Raw genomic sequence first — 12,941 nt, 5'->3', positions numbered from 1 at the left:
CCACATAAAACCTGATTTTCAGCTTCTCTTGAAAAACAGAGAACTGATAACACTTTACCCCTTTCCTAAATGACAGCCATCATCTGCTTCCTTTAAAAGGGCACACATTCTGGTCCACACAAGGCCCTTCCACTTTGGAGTCTCTATCTGCATCTATACCCAAATTTCCCCAGTTATTCTTACTGCTTACTTGACAGACTTTTTGAGTTTGCCAATTCCTGTTTTACTTGAATCATGACTACCATCATTTGAGGCACTGCTAGCAAGGCATCTGTTGAGGGCTAATTAGCCAAGACTGCCCTTTTCTGTTCATAGTGGGTCTTGAAGCTGTGTGTGGCTTTTATTTGGTAACTCTTGATGATGCTGAATGCTTCCATCACCCACAACTAGCAAAGCAATCAAGGGAGAATCCAGCTAACCCCTTGCTGCAGCTTCTTCACCCCTCAACTTCCTCCAGGTGTGTGAAACAGAACTTTATGGGACCGTGGGAATTTCTAAGGATATCCAGGAAGTGTGATTAATGCTTCAGAAACTCGAGGGCACCTTTTTCACTGACATGAAGACTCGAGTCCTGTATATTTTCCCACCCAGCTACAAACCATCTAGAAAATGTCACTCCTTTCCCTCAAACTGAGAATGACATGAAGTGGAGAAAGCAAGGATTTATCAATTTATCCTGGCAACATTTTAGTGCTGTGTTCAGAGCTAGAGATAGCTCTTTTGTACTTTGATTCAACAAATATTTATTGAGCACCTTCTACATATAAAGCACCATGTTGTGGAGAGCGGCTGCTGATCACACTCCACTTTTGCAGAGCGCTGATACAGATGATGCTATCTAATCCAGTAAGGGGGAACTTTATCAGTTTTGTAGATGATATGACTCTCAGGCTGAGAAGGACTGTACCCAATGCCAGTGTGAGAAATAAAGAGCACAACCAAGATTTAAACTTAGGGTTTGGGACTCTATTTCAGTGCAGTCCATAGAGTTTGTAATGTTATTTTAGGCCATACCAATTTAGAGGAAATGGTCTCATTGAAAACAAACTGCATTCCTCTGGTATATCAAATGGGATCACAAGTATAGATGAAAACATCTTCTCTACCATATAGAAACAACGATTTTCCTATTTTATTCTGGCTCCTGGCAAAGGAAAACCATTATACTGGAAGAGGGAGCCTCAGTATAGCAACTGCTGCTGATGTCCATCATTACTGGCACAGATGCTGATCTTTATGACAGAACCAATATATTCAGCCAGCATTGCAGGTGGTGCTGAAGTCCCACTGCCCTCAATACTGCTGACACTCGTTAATGCAGGCATGAGGTGGCACAGCAGACACTGAATATGTGAGGGTATTGGCACCACTGATGTGCCAAAGCAGAGCTGTGTTCCCTGGTGCTCCGTACACATGCATGATAAACTGCTGTTTGGGGAGTGGGCACAGAGTTAAAAGTGGTTTAGTTCAGTAGAAGTGCTGATGGGGTGCTCCAGAGCCAAGAGATTTTTTTTTTCTATTAGACCTAGTAACAGGTGGAGAAAAAGTAGAGAGAATCTTCCTGCTTTCTGTACTTCTGGGCACACATAAGCCACATTCACTTTGAATCAGGTACTCTAATGGATGAGCAGGAGGTAGTAACATTCTTCCTGAGATGAAACACCCATTAAGAATCAGGCATTTACCAGATTTTTGGTGGAGTCTTTTGGGTTTTCCATGTAGAGTATACTATCATCTGCAAAAAGTAAGTTTGACGACTTCTTCTTGGCCAATCTGGATGCCTTTTATTTCATCTTGTTGTCTGATTGCTGGGGCTAGGACTTCCAACACTATGTTAAACAACAATGGTGAGAGTGGACATCCCTGCCGTGTTCCTGATCTCAGAGGAAAGCTCTCAGTTTTTGCCCATTGAGGATGATATTAACAATAGGCCTTTCATATATGGCTTTTATGATGTTAAGGTTCCTTCTAACATGACTTTCTTGACGGTTTTTATTAAGAAAGTATGCTGTATTTTGTCAAATGTGTTTTCTGCATCTATTGACAGTATCATATAGTCCTTATCCTTTCTTCTATTAATGCGATATATCACATTGATTGATTTGTGAATATTGAACCAGCCCTGCAGCCCAGGAATGAATCCCACAAAAGACCCCGCATAGCCAAAATAATGTTGGAAAAGAAAACCAAAGTGGGAGGCATCACAATCCCGGACTTCAGCCTCTACTACAAAGCTATAATCATCAAGACAGCATGGTAGTGGCACAAAAACAGACACATAGACCAATGGAATAGCATAGAGAACCCAGAATTGGACCCACAAGTGTACGGCCAACTAATCTTTGACAAAGCAGGAAAGAATATCCAACGGAAAAAAGACAGTCTCTTTAGCAATTGGTGCAGGGATAGCTGGCCAGTAACATGCAGAAGAATGAAACTGGACCACTCTCTTACACCATACACAAAAAAATAGACTCAAATGGATGAAGGACCTACATGTGAGACAGGAAATCATCAAAACCCTACAGGAGAAAACAGGCAACAACTTCTTTGACCTCAGCCGCAGCAACTTCTTACTTGACCCATCTCCAAGTAAATAAAATAAATAAAATAAAAGCAAAATAAATAAAAGCAAAAATGAACTGTTGGGACCTCATCAAGATAAAAAGCTTCTGCACAGCAAAGGAAACAATTAACAAAACTAAAAGGCAACCAAGGGAATGGGAGAAGATATTTGCAAATGACACATCAGATAAAGGGTTAGTATCCAAAATCTATAAAGAACTTATCAAAGTCAACACCTGAAAAATAATCCAGTGAAGAATGGGCAGAAGACATGAATAGACACTTTTCCAAAGAATATTTTCAGATGACCAACAGACACATGAAAAGATGCTCAACATCACTTATCATCAGGGAAATACAAATCAAAACCACACTGAGAAACCACTTCACACCGGTCAGAGTGGTTAAAATGAACAAATCAGGAAACTACAGATGCTGGCGAGGATATGGAGAAATGGGAATCCTCTTACACGGTTGGTGGGAATGCAAACTGGTGCAGCCTCTCTGGAAAACAGTGTGGAGGTTCCTCAAAAAATTAAAAATAGAATTACCTATGACCAGCAATAGCAACACTAGGAATTTATCCAAAGGATACAGGAGTGCTGTATAGGTACATGGAGGAACATGTACCCCAATGTTTACAGCAGCACTTTCAACAATAGCCAAATTATGGAAGGAGCCCAACTTATGTCCATCAACCGATGAACAGATAAAGAAAATGTGGTTTATATATACACTGGAATACTACTTGGCAATGAGAAAGAATGAAATCTTGCCATTTGCAACGATGTGGATGGAACTGGAGGTATTATGCTAAATGAAATAAGTCAGTCAGAGAAAGACAGATATCATATGTTTTCGCTCATATGTGGAATTTGAGAAACTTAACAGAGACCATAGGGGAAGGGAGGAGGGAAATCATTTCAAACCAACAGGGAGGCAAACCGTAAGAGACTCTTAAATACAGAGAGTGAACTAAGGGTTGATGGGCAGGGGGTGGGGGGAATGGGTGATGGGCATTGAGGAGGGCATTTGTTGGGAAGAGCACTGGGTGTTGTATGTAAGCGATGAATCATGGGAATCTACTCCCAAAGCAAAGAGCACACTGTATATACTGTATGTTAGCTAACTTGACAATAAATTGTATTTAAAAAAATAAACATTAAAAAAAAGAATCAGGGATTTACTACCATGTTTTATGCCCTAATTCTATTAGAGAAGCACAGGTAGTCACATGCCATTTATTAATTCAACAAACACAAGCTAAGTACCTATTATATACCAGTTAAAAGACATAACTCCCTCTATCTTCAGTTTGCTCCCAGGTTATAGAGGGAGTCACAAGTGTAATTACAATATAGTATGAGGAGTGCTAGTCTAGAGGTAAAGTGTGGGCACTATGAGAACACAGAGGAGGGTGCTTTACTTCCTCCCTCCCACCTTGGGGGATTCAAAGGCGGCTTTTTGGATGAGGGGAGTCTGAGCTGACACTTGAAGGACAAGTAAGAGTCAGGAAGACATGATGTGGAAAGTTAGAGTGCTATGTAAGAGGTACCAGGGCCAGAATACTTGACACTCTGGGAATGGATGGGAGTAGACAAGGTTTGGGTGGGTTGTGATAAGATGTGGGACTGATATATATGAAGTCTTTGTCAAGCTCATTGAAGGACCTTAAGTAACAGTCCACAGAAAGGCAATGAAGGCTTAAACCAGTGAGTGACATGGTCAGCTTACATTTTAGATCACTTCTAGATGCAGAGTAGAAGATGGACCTCGGGAGGGGGACAAACAAGAACATTCCATTTTCTCTGGGAAGGGGTTGCTTATGAACTGAACAACTTTGGGAGCTGTGAGGAAGGAGGGAACACCCACCAAGCCAGTCAGATCAGACTGGCAGTCAGAGGGATGACAGCTGTTCCAGGCACTTTTCCTGACTCCCCTGTGGTGCAGGAGCCTCTAGGGTGGGAGGCAGCTTCATCCTGCCTTAGTGCCAGTGGACACCTATCTGACTACACAAGCTGTGACTGGCACATGTACCCACCAGACCTGGGCAGAGCAAGGAGCTTCCAACACCACTATCATCTTCAGGAACCTAGAGAAGCTGACAGTAAGGAGAACTCAGACCAGTCTTAGTTGGATATTGACAGCCGTGGTGGTTATAGAGTAGGGCTGGGCCTGAGGCCAAATGAGTTGGCAGGGTCTGCCTGGCCTCTGCCTTGCCCCCTTCAGCTCCATCTGTCTAACAGTGGATGTCAGCCTTGAAGGGTGCCAGCCTTTGAATCTGGCAATTCAGAAAAGGGGAAGAGGACATACAAGATGTATGCTCATGGGTGGAAGACTGCCTAAAATGTTCAGGGCTAGAAATCAGTCATAGTGTGACCACATATATCCTTTAAGCACTGTTCTATCCTTTGCTAGCTTTCCCTTTTGTCTGTCATTATTATCCTTAAAGAGATTCAAAAATTAATGTATCTATAAAGACATTTGCAATGGGGCCAGGGAATGAAAACCTAATTCAAAATGACTTAAGCAAAAACGAATTATTTGCTCAAGTAACTGAAAAGCCCTTGAAAAGTGATACTTCAAGGCATGGCTAGGTTCAGCAGTTCAAAATCATATAAAGTCCTCTCTCCTGGCATTCCTAGGATTAGAGCATTTTAAATTCTTACAATCCCAGTAAAAGGAGACATTTTCTTTCCTGTTAGCAAAAGTCCTGGATTTTAATCTAATTTTCCTTGTTTGGATCTTTTTCCATCTCTGAGACCCCACAAGTCTAGGGCAATGGGAGATTCTGATTAACAGGGTTGGATCTATGCCCGTGCTTGGAAGTGGGAGAGCTTTCATATCCCTAAAGTACAAGGATTAGTGGTTGAAGAATGGTGGTTTGTTAGAGGAAATAGGGATACCATTACTGGTAAAAGAGAGAATACTGCAAGCCAAAATAACAAGCTATGTAGACTAAATGCAATGGATTCTCATGAAAATTATGTGCTGATGACAATGATGGTGACGTTAATTATCATTGGTATTTTATGAAAAGATAATATAGTACAGTTGTATAATTTGGTATATAGTTCAGTAATTTTTCTGAGTTTTCCTAGTCAGAAGAGTGGTTTAGGCACTTTGCTGGGTTAATGTATCATTTACCAGTTACAAGAGGGATGGGATGGATTCCAAGGCCTAAGAGACATACTCTTAAAAAGTTTCCTCAAACAACTTCATGTCATAACTCATATCAACATCAAAGTTAGATGGTTGAAATAAAATTTCCATGATTATACTGTACTATTCCATTAACACCTTAACATTGTTTCTAGCCAAGCCCTCAAGGCATTTCCTTTATACTTTTCATGGAATTATTATTTTATCAAATGCACTTAATAAATTAAAAATAACTTACATTGGGGCACCTGGGTGGCTCATTCACCCAGGTCAGTTGAGCATCCAACTCTTGATTTCGGCTCAGGTCATGACCCCAGGGTTGTGGGATTGAGCCCTGTGTCAGGCTCTGTGCTGAGCATGGAGCCTGCCTGGGATTCTCTCTCTCTCTGTCTCTCTCTCCCAAATAATAAATTAAAAAAATTTAAAAATTAAAAAAAATAACATAAATACACAATCAGACTATAGGCATAAGTTCCTCAGAGTCCTATCTCGGATTCTCGACCTCAAATTCTCCAATTACATTGGCACCAAACACTTAACACGTATTGCTTAAATAAAATAAAGAATATGTCTTACCTGCTATGTTACCCATGTATATACCCAAAAGTGGAATTGCTGGATAGTATGGTAATTTTATTTTTAATTTTTTGCCATACTGCTTTCTGTAGTGGCTATACCATTTTATGTTCCCACCAGTAGTGCACAAGGGTTCTAATTTCTCCACATCCTTGCCTGTGGCCCCAGCAAACTAATACAGATAGGAATTACATTGAATTTGTAGATTTCTTTGAGGAAGTGAAATTTTTAGTTAGGCTGAATTTCATAACTTTGGGCTGAATGTGTAAAAATGCTCAGCCAGCAGCCAAATTTGTGAGTTCAACTCAGTAGAGGCATTGCTCCTATATTGGGACCTATGTAAGAATGTGTTCTTTTTTTATTGGGGTTGAGTTTATCTTTAGAATGGCAGTTTTCTTAAGGTGCTAGTTATAATTAGAATATATTTACCTGCCCTATTTTAACAGGCAGGAATATTGTGCTCACACTATTTTTTTTTTACCCATTTTCCTTTAAAATATTCCTCTCATTAAACTTCTAGGGCTACACAAGTCAGTGTTAGGCTAAAAATAGTATAGTTGCTATTGCTGCCACAGTTCCATGTGGAAAAAACATAGCCAACTCTTTTTACAGAAAAGGAAAAAATAATTTTCTGAAAAATAATTTTCTTAATTCTTAAAATAGTGGGAAAGCCACACTGACAAGGAGTCCCTAAACTGACAATGATTAAGATTTCCTGCACCAATTTAATGGTTTTCATTATTTTCCTATGGGCAGAACAGAAGGCAGGATTCTTCAGGTTCTTTCTAACAAACACATTGGTGGTGACAGAGGTGAAGGGCAGAAAATGAAGAATTAGATTCAGGGCTGGCAAACTATAGCTAGTGGGCCAAATCCAGCACACCACCTGTTTTTGTAAAAGAGAGAAAGAAATTGGAACACAGCCATTCTCCTTTTATGCATTGTCTGTGGCTGCAGAGTTGAGTAGTTGTGACAGAGACTGCATGGCCCACAAAGCCTAAAATATATGCTATCTGGTTCTTTATGGAATCAGCTTGTTGGTCCCAGGGCTAGACTATTAATAAGTGATGTTTGAGTAATCTAAAAGTAATTTTAAAGATTAATATTATTGAGAGTGAAGGGTTCCATGTTGGCAACACGGGACAGACTGAGGAAGAGAAATAGATGGGCTCTGGAAGACTGGCCCTTCCTGGATTGAGTAGAGTCAGCAGACAGAAGATCCAAGCAGTGGAATATTTACAACATGTGAAGTACGAGGCAGGTGGAGTCACGAGTCTAACAATTCCTGGTGATGTTTCTAAGAAGAGATAACAAGTGTGGCACCAGGGGTGGAACCAAAGAGAAGGGCAATCAGTGATAGGTGTCTGGGTCTCACTTGTGGGGATGTGGAGAACTAGGCAGGATTTCCAGTCACAAATGTGCATAGATCCTTGGGGCTGGGCCATATGAGGTAGTAGCCTAGAATACATGTTACATGGGGGAACCCAGAAATCACAGCAGATGAAGTAGCAACAAGCATTAGGTTCAGTGTGGGTAAGATGAGTCCACAATTAAGAAAAGATTCCTGAAATCTATATCAGGGTCTCAGCAAGAAACACAGGGTACCCTCAAATGAAGATAATCTGAGGAGAACACCTGGGCTGGTCTGTGTGATTGTTAGAATGTAGCACAAGTGATGGCACGGTCTTCTGAGACAGGTTATAAAAGACTGCAGCTTCTGTCTTGGGATCTCTCCTTCTCGCGGAGATCATTCTCAAGAAACTCTTGTACTGGGTGCATGAATGAAACAGGAAACATAAACATGACACCAATCACCTGGCCCTTCCATTCTTCTACCTCTGGATCGGGGTAGTTGTGATTGGAGCTGAGACCTTTTATAGTTTCATCTACCACCACCACCTCTGCTCCCTATCCCCAAATTCCCATCCATGAAAGCAGAGTCAACTTCTTACTGGCCCCTCGCACCCAAGACAGTAATAATAGAATTGCTGGAGAGGGAGCCTGCGGGCAGTCCTTGTTTACTTTTTGGATGATGTCTTTTGAAGAGAAAAAGAACTCTAACCATTATTGTCTCAACTATTCATCTTACTTAGGTGAAAAGTTAAATAAATTAGAACATTATTCTGGCTAGATTAGGTTGGCCAGGACGACGCTATCCTCTGAATCAGACTGCACTTTGAGCCAAAATGCATCCTTTTTCTGAACCAGAAAAATCAGAATGGGCTTGATTTATATATTTCCAAGGAGATAAAAACTCTCTGTAGAAACCTGTTTTGCCTTTCTCATCCAACTTCCAGTTTTAGATAATCACATATACAAAACCTTAAAAAATAGTATCTATTGACTTCATCATTTATGAGGAATACCAAGTGTCATGGTACTTGGGAGTCTTTTTCAAAGTCAACCTGTCAGCAGCAGAAATTTATTTTTGGCTATTTATTTATTCACTCACTCTTTAAACATTTACTGAACATATACCACTTGCTTACTTTCATGAGTTACCAGGACCATAAAAAGAAATAAACCTCTGCCCTCGAATGGCTCACAACCAACCTAAGTGGGGGCAAGTCAGACATAAAAAGAGGACTTAACGTGTCAACAGTGACAATAAGATTATGGGGATGGTTTTATGATAGTTTTTTCTCAACCTTAAAAATATACAATTTCTAAATTTAAATTATACCCCCAATAAAGTCAAATAAACATTGGCTTCTTCCCCCCCCCCCACTTTTTTTTTTAGTATAGTTGACACACAAGGCATATTAGTTTCAGGTGTACCACATATACAGCAGAATATTACTCAGCCATGAAAAAGAATGAGATCTTGCCATTTGTGACAACCTCAATGGACCTAGAGAGCATTATGCTAAGTGAAATAAGTCAAACAGAGAAAGACAAATATCATATTATTTCCTTATATGTGGAATCTAAAAAACAAAACAAATAAACAAAAAGCAGAAACAGGCCCATAAATATAGAGAACAAGTTGATGGTGGCCAGAGGGGTAGGGGTGGGCATATGGGCAAAATGAGTGATAAGGAGAGGGAGATACAAGGCTTCCAGTCATGGAATGAAGAAATCATGGGAATAAAAGGTACAGCATAGGCATGACATATTGTAATCGCCTTGTGTGGTGGTAAATGGTAGCTACACTGGTGAGCACAGCATAACGTATGGACTTGTTGAATCATTAAGTTTTGCCATAGTTTTTGATATTCATGGAAACATTTTGATCCTTATAATGATAAATCACTAGTTTAGCCCCTACCAAAAATGCTTGGCATTTTTACTGAACAAGAAAAGATTGCTATGTATATGAAATTTCTCCAAGAAGAAAAAATGATAAATCTATTTGTCTTATTAAGTGGTATTTTAAAAAATTAAAATTATAGGTAGAACAATTCAAGTGGAAATGGCGTGTTTTCTAAGTATTAGAAAATATTAAGAGCAGAATTTATGCATATACTGCATCACCGCAGAGTTGATACGTTATTTCAGCAATATGTAACCTCATGGAATTAACTTTCATATAATTTTTTAAGAACTGAGACATCATAGGGGCAACTGGGTGACTCAGTTGGCTAAGTGTCTGACTTCAGCTCAGGTCATGATCTCACAGTTTGTGACTTGGAGCCCCACATCAGTCTCTGTGCTGACACATCAGAGCCTGGAACCTGCTTTGGATCTGAGTCTCCCTCTCTCTCTGTCCCCTCCTGCACTCACACTCTGTCTCTCTCTCAAAAATAACTAAAACATTAAAGGAAGTTTTTTGTTTTTTGTTTTTTGTTTTTTTAAGAAAAAGAACCAAGACATCCCTATAGCATCTATAACTTTGGAGAGTTTTGTGCTCAAACATTGCATCTGTTACTGGTTTTTATTAATTCTAACATTTTTTGTATTGAAACCATGTTTTGAACAGCCAGTTCTATTTCATAGCTAGCTCTTTTTAAAAAATATAATTTTATACACAGTTGGGCAACAATACTGGGTTATTTTGCTGATATATGAGGTAAGGCCATTAGATGTGTTTGTTTGTTGGTGGATAGAGGTGCACAGTTTAGGGGTTGTCCACTAGGTAGGGGGATGAAAGCTACATCTAAAATCTGAATTTAAGGAACACTGAAAATACCTGAATACAGGAGCCACTGACAGTCTTACCATTAATTTCTCTCAAAACCATCTGCAGATGTGTGCATATTAATTGGCTTCGGGCATTCTGTTACCTAGGAGGAGTAACACATTAGATTGCTAAAATTAGAAGGAAGGCAAAAAAAAAAAAAAGTGAAAAATGCAAAGCTTGATGAGCCAATGTAGGTGGGGTGTTGCAGCAGGAGCCCCTGACTGCTAAGTGGGAAGAGTCCTTCATCTCTGAGAGATGTGAGTGGCAAAAAGTGCTTGAGGCATATTACTGAAAAACAGTGCTGCCCCACACTTGCTGTCTAGATCTGAGTGTGGAGGGGTGAGGGTTGGGGTTAGTCACCATTCCCACTGCCACACAGTTTTACAGCACGCTTTTCATTTCATGGATTTGAATACATAAGTGAGCAGGGTGATGTGTGAGGGGGTGATGGAGGAAGCCAGAAGGAAAATTGGAAGGCAGTTTGGCTTTCATCTGTTTTATTTGTTTAAGCTTAGGGGAAAAATTTTCCTCAGCCTTTAAAAAAAAACCATAATAATGAAAATGTTAAAACAAAAATAATAATAGCTGCAAGTTATGGAGAGCTCGCTAAGCACTAAACACTGTTAAGTGTTTTATGTACATCATGCATTCATTGTTCCCTGTGCTTCCCCTAACCTCTCCAAACAGTAAAAATCTCTTCTAGAACTGCTGGTTCACCCTCTTATATAGCAGCACCATGAATGGATTCCACTTTATTTGCAATTCCAACTTGTAAAGTCTCCTTCACTCTTGACTTTGTTGGAGCTTTGAGATTGTGACACAGTGTCCCTGAGCATCAAAGGGAGTAGTGTCCCTATCCTCCTCACCCAAGGCCAGCCTTAGATAAAGGAGAGTGTGCTTCTTGGCCAAACAGCCCTGGACACTTTACCATTGTAGGAGGAAGTTTCTAGTACCATCTCTACTGAGAGAACGGCAAAGTTGAAACCTCCACCTGCTTCAGCCCAGCCTCCCTGTTCCAGGTCCCACCCACTTCTTGGATTCAGAGCCCTCACTCACCTGGTGCTTATATAGTGCCAGTGTAGGGAGAATAGCCTTCCTGCCTCAGGGCTTTGCCAGTGCTAACACCCTGAAATTCCAGGGGACTGTGTTCAGTGCTCTGCTGGGAATGTGGTAACAAGACAGATCTGTCTTAAATGTCTTCCAAGAAGCCTGGTGCCAAAGGGGAAGGCCCGAGAAAAGCAGGCATAGAAGTAGGAACCCCAAATATTGTGGGTGGTTCATTATAAAGACTGCTGCTTTTCAGGATAACCCGATCTCTTCCCCTACCTAGTGGATAGAGACTCAGACTCACTGGTCTTTTTTTACCAAAGAGATGCTGCAATTCTATTCCTTTGAAACAGCTATTGAGAGAAGGAATCAGCCACTAACACTCAGGGCACTTTCACTTTTAAAGAACTTTCCCTTTCTCTTCCTTCCTTCCTTCCTTCCTTCCTTCCTTCCTTCCTTCCTTCCTTCCTTCCTTCCCTCCCTCCCTCCCTCCCTCCTTCCTTCCTTCCTTCCTTCCTTCCTTCCTTCCTTCCTTCCTTCCTTCCTTCCTTCCTTCCTTCCGTCTTCTCCTAAACTTTGCCTTTGTTGGTGGTATTTAGACATGCTGTTTTCTCTCCTCTGGGTGTGCTCTAGGGTTAGATCTAATTGTCCTGCTGTTCTAGTGTCACTTGGCATTATTTTTGGGAAGATGAATGAGACAGGGGTCAGAGTTCAGCAAGTAGGCATCTGCTCACTCAGGCTTCATAGAAACGCTCAGAGGTGATCTTTAATGAAAGCTTGGAAAAGACTTGCACAGAGTAGACTGTCTTCTGTCCCTCCAAAGCTGGGATGACCAAAATGAAGTCCTTTTCTGGAGAGACCAAAAATGAATAAACAGGAGGTAATAATATATTTATAAGGAGTTCCCTGCTTGGGATGTCTTTTCTTCTGTAGGAGAGAAAAGGGGGGGGGGGGGATTAAACAGGAAGGAGGTTGAAAATGGAAGCTCTTGAATGGGTCCTAACCAACTGGCTTGTTTTGCTCTTAGAACAGTCTCACCCAAGAAGAGTTTCCACTCCACCCGAAAAGCCTCTCGCCCAGCCTCTCCCCTGGCCTCAGGTTACCATGCCATGGCCCTAGAGGGCTCAGGTTCTCTCACTGGACTCTCTTCGTGTTGACACTTCTTCCACTTTACCGAGTAGCCAGAATTCCCACTCAGGAAGAATGCTTTGGCACTGGAGGAAAGGGGGACAATGGATCTATTGTTCTTTTGGCCTTCTTGAATAGGGCAAATGTCTCCTCCTTCTAGCCTTATCACCAACGGAGGCTGAATATGGAGCCCTAGGAGACTCATCCTCCTCCTACCCGTGCTTTGTTCTTTGGAAGAGGGTTTTTGTGTACCTTCCCTACCCTGGCCCCATCAAACCTGTTTTGGGACTCGAATAGACAGTTGCCTTTTTCTGCTCTTCAGAGTGAAGTTGGGAGGGGAAGG

The 12,941-nt window shown here is 41.0% G+C and overlaps 1 protein-coding gene across 3 annotated transcripts in view; it reads left to right on the top strand.

Annotated features, from left to right (window-relative positions):
* Positions 1–12,941, top strand: part of PLPPR1 (phospholipid phosphatase related 1) — a 590,773-nt gene that overhangs the window by 302,016 nt on the left and 275,816 nt on the right. The gene's annotated exons all lie outside the window — the stretch shown is intronic.

Source organism: Acinonyx jubatus, chromosome D4 (assembly GCF_027475565.1).
Source record: "Acinonyx jubatus isolate Ajub_Pintada_27869175 chromosome D4, VMU_Ajub_asm_v1.0, whole genome shotgun sequence".
NCBI classification, from domain to species: domain Eukaryota; kingdom Metazoa; phylum Chordata; class Mammalia; order Carnivora; family Felidae; genus Acinonyx; species Acinonyx jubatus.
Note: the sequence above shows the minus strand (reverse complement) of the source record. Positions and strands in the feature narration are given on the sequence as shown.